The sequence below is a fragment of the Schistocerca gregaria genome, chromosome 8 (genome assembly GCF_023897955.1).
Source record: "Schistocerca gregaria isolate iqSchGreg1 chromosome 8, iqSchGreg1.2, whole genome shotgun sequence".
In the NCBI taxonomy this organism is placed as follows: domain Eukaryota; kingdom Metazoa; phylum Arthropoda; class Insecta; order Orthoptera; family Acrididae; genus Schistocerca; species Schistocerca gregaria.
Genome location: NC_064927.1, coordinates 164,240,497 through 164,244,334, shown reverse-complemented (window position 1 = coordinate 164,244,334; position 3,838 = coordinate 164,240,497). Strand labels below are relative to the sequence as shown.

General features: G+C 40.7%; 1 non-coding gene across 1 annotated transcript; it reads right to left on the bottom strand.

Annotated features, from left to right (window-relative positions):
* Positions 1-2,056: 2,056 nt before the first annotated feature.
* Positions 2,057-2,131, bottom strand: Trnas-uga (transfer RNA serine (anticodon UGA)). Its single transcript has one exon. It is a non-coding gene; the product is annotated as a tRNA-Ser (tRNA).
* Between the last annotated feature and the right edge of the window lie 1,707 nt (positions 2,132-3,838).

Sequence of the window (3,838 nt, the reverse complement as noted above, 5' to 3'; positions counted from 1 at the left end):
GAAAGGAAAACTGTATCACTCTTGTTGCACTTTATGTCAAAAAATCTTAAGTATCAAAAGTGCAAACTATCTCCTGTATAAAAAACAGAGATCCTGCGAAACTCAGCTAGCTCTGTTCCTCCACAAGATCCACAGCACAGTGAACAATGGTACTCTGGTTGATTTTGTGTTCCTTGATTTCAGTAAGGGATTTGACAATGCCCCGCATTGCCATTTAATGAAAAAGTATGAGCTTATGGAGTGCCAGAGCCTGTGATTGGATTAGAGACTTTCTTGCAGATAGAACTCAACATGTCGCTCTTAATGAAACTAAATCGACAGGTATAAAGGTAATATCCGGAGTACCACACGGAAGCATAATCGCACCGTTGCTGTTTACAATGTATATAAATGATCTAGTAGAAAGTGATGGATGTCCTTTAAGGCTATTTGCAGATGATGCAGTTGTCTATACCAAAGTAACAATGCCAGAAGATAGTAAGAATTTGCAGAACAACCTGCAGAGAATTGATGAATGGTGCAAGCTCTAGCAGTTGACACTGAACATAAATTAATGTAACATATGGTGCATATATAGGAAAAGAAATCGACTGATGTACAGCTACACTATTGATGACAAACAGCTGGAGACAGCTTCTGCCATAAAATATTGAGGCCCAATTATCTGGAGCAACCTTAAGTGGAATGACCATATAAAACGGATAGTGGGAAAAGAAGACACAAGACTCAGATTCATTGGAAGAATCTTAAGAAAATGTAACTCATCTACAAAAAAATGGCTTATAACATGCTTGTTCACCTGGTTCTTGAGTTCTGTTCATCTATCTGGAATCTGTATCATGTAGGACTGATATAGGAGACAGAGAAGGTCCAACAAAGAGAGCCACGTTTCATCATAGGATTGTTTCTCTGGCGAGAGAGCATTACAAAAATGCTAAACAAACTCCCCTAGAATACATTATAAGAGAGGCATTGTACGTCACGGAGAGATTTACTACTGAAATTTCAGGTCAACACTTTTCAGGAAAATTTGGGCAACATATTACTTCCCTCCCCCCCTTCCCACATACATCTCGCATATTAACTAAAATGAGAAAATTCAGGAAATTAGAGCCAATACAGAAACTTACTGACAATCATTCTTCCTACACACGATTCACAAGTGGAACAGGGTTGGAGGGATCTGATAGTGGTATTGAAAGTACCCTCTGCCACACATCATTAGGTGGCTTTCAGAGTATGATGTAGAGGTACATGTAGGTGTAATGAAGACTCATTGTTGCTTTTTCATAATTTTTGATTGAGTTGTATTAATGTAAGAGTTAAGCTGCTTGCACTAAGGCAGGTCCAATGTTTCCTTAGAAGTGTGTGCAATGGTCAGATATTAGATGACTGTTAGTGAGAGAGGTATGTCACTAATGTCATAAGAACATCTTTTTTCTGTTTACAAAGTAACATCATAGAAAATGAGAGCAGGAAAGCTTTCAGTACCTTATGAAAACTAATTTTTTGATTGGAAGATTGAAATTCACTACAGAAAAGCCTTAATGGAATCCAAAATAAGGGGCTGTTTACAAATTATCAGTAGACTGTGTTATTTCATATGGTTTTTTCCACAGAACCTTTGAAAAACTGGACGACATACAATTTGAGGATAACATGATAATACTTCTCTCCACTTCCTTAGATGGAGAGCAGTAATGTATATTTACATCTTGTAGGAAGTATCCCTTATGTCATTGGCTGATTAGACATACAATGTGCATGTATGTCTTTCTGCGATACTACGTCTGTTATGTTAATTGTGTGGAGTGGATAACTCAATCCACTTTTACCACGTCACTACATATCATCCTCCTTCCACCCTGTCCTGTCATAATGAATCCAAATTCCTTGCAAAAAGAAATTTGGGATTATTATTTATAAACCAAAGAGTCTTACATACGGTATTGTCTGAGTTGCAGTGTTGTAGAGTAATTCAAGAACTCCAGAATGAGATTTTCACTCTGCAGCGGAGTGTGCGCTGATATGAAACTTCCTGGCAGATTAAAACTGTGTGCCCGACCGAGACTCGAACTCGGGACCTTTGCCTTTCACGGGCAAGTGCTCTACCAACTGAGCTACCGAAGCAAGACTCACGTCCGGTACTCACAGCTTTACTTCTGCCAGTATCCGTCTCCTACCTTCCAAACTTTACAGAAGCTCTTCTGCGAAACTTGCAGAACTAGCACTCCTGAAAGAAAGGATATTGCGGAGACATGGCTTAGCCACAGCCTGGGGGATGTTTCCAGAATGAGATTTTCACTCTGCAGCGGAGTGTGCGCTGATATGAAACTTCCTGGCAGATTAAAACTGTGTGCCCGACCGAGACTCGAACTCGGGACCTTTGCCTTTCGCGGGCAAGTGCTCTACCAACTGAGCTACCGAAGCACGACTCACGTCCGGTACTCACAGCTTTACTTCTGCCAGTATCCGTCTCCTACCTTCCAAACTTTACAGAAGCTCTTCTGCGAAACTTGCAGAACTAGCACTCCTGAAAGAAAGGATATTGCGGAGACATGGCTTAGCCACAGCCTGGGGGATGTTTCCAGAATGAGATTTTCACTCTGCAGCGGAGTGTGCGCTCATATGAAACTTCCTGGCAGATTAAAACTGTGTGCCCGACCGAGACTCGAACTCGGGACCTTTGCCTTTCGCGGGCAAGTGCTCTACCAACTGAGCTACTGAAGCACGACTCACGTCCGGTACTCACAGCTTTACTTCTGCCAGTATCCGTCTCCTACCTTCCAAACTTTACAGAAGCTCTTCTGCGAAACTTGCAGAACTAGCACTCCTGAAAGAAAGGATATTGCGGAGACATGGCTTAGCCACAGCCTGGGGGATGTTTCCAGAATGAGATTTTCACTCTGCAGCGGAGTGTGCGCTGATATGAAACTTCCTGGCAGATTAAAACTGTGTGCCCGACCGAGACTCGAACTCGGGACCTTTGCCTTTCGCGGGCAAGTGCTCTACCAACTGAGCTACCGAAGCACGACTCACGTCCGGTACTCACAGCTTCTGTAAAGTTTGGAAGGTAGGAGACGGATACTGGCAGAAGTAAAGCTGTGAGTACTGGACGTGAGTCGTGCTTCGGTAGCTCAGTTGGTAGAGCACTTGCCCGCGAAAGGCAAAGGTCCCGAGTTCGAGTCTCGGTCGGGCACACAGTTTTAATCTGCCAGGAAGTTTAATTCAAGAACCATCAATCTTGGAAGTCAGCAAGCTACAAGCAAATTTCTTCCATAAATTAATCAAGTTATATTAGAAAGGAATGGCCCTTCAAATCTAAACTGATTTAGAAATCATTTTCCCTCATTTTATTTCGCCACAGTACAGCACAAAACAGAACACCTATTGCATTCAAAAACATTTATTTCAAAATTCCTCAAATTGCTTTGATGTCAATATATCATACTCTCAAAGTTTTGATACAAAGAAGAACACATATTTTTGTAAAGTGTAAAACTGAATAAAATCTTTATTCTAAAGTATAATACATTGTGTATTATTTACATAATCTTATGTTGCACCACAAATAAACCATTTTGGAGTTACATCAAAATACTTTATTAATACACAGTTTATGGTGCTACTCTAATTGCTGAAATGTACACATATAGCTAACCTTACAACACTTCAACTAAAATATTTTACCAAGAAAAGATTGCAGAAGAAAGTTAACTTTGCTGTAACAAAGTCTCTTGTGGTTGGATGACCAATAGGTAGAATACCAGATTCGTGTGTTGCCACTGAATCACATGATGTGCATTCAACATTTACTAATAAGCGTTTCGATCCAGTT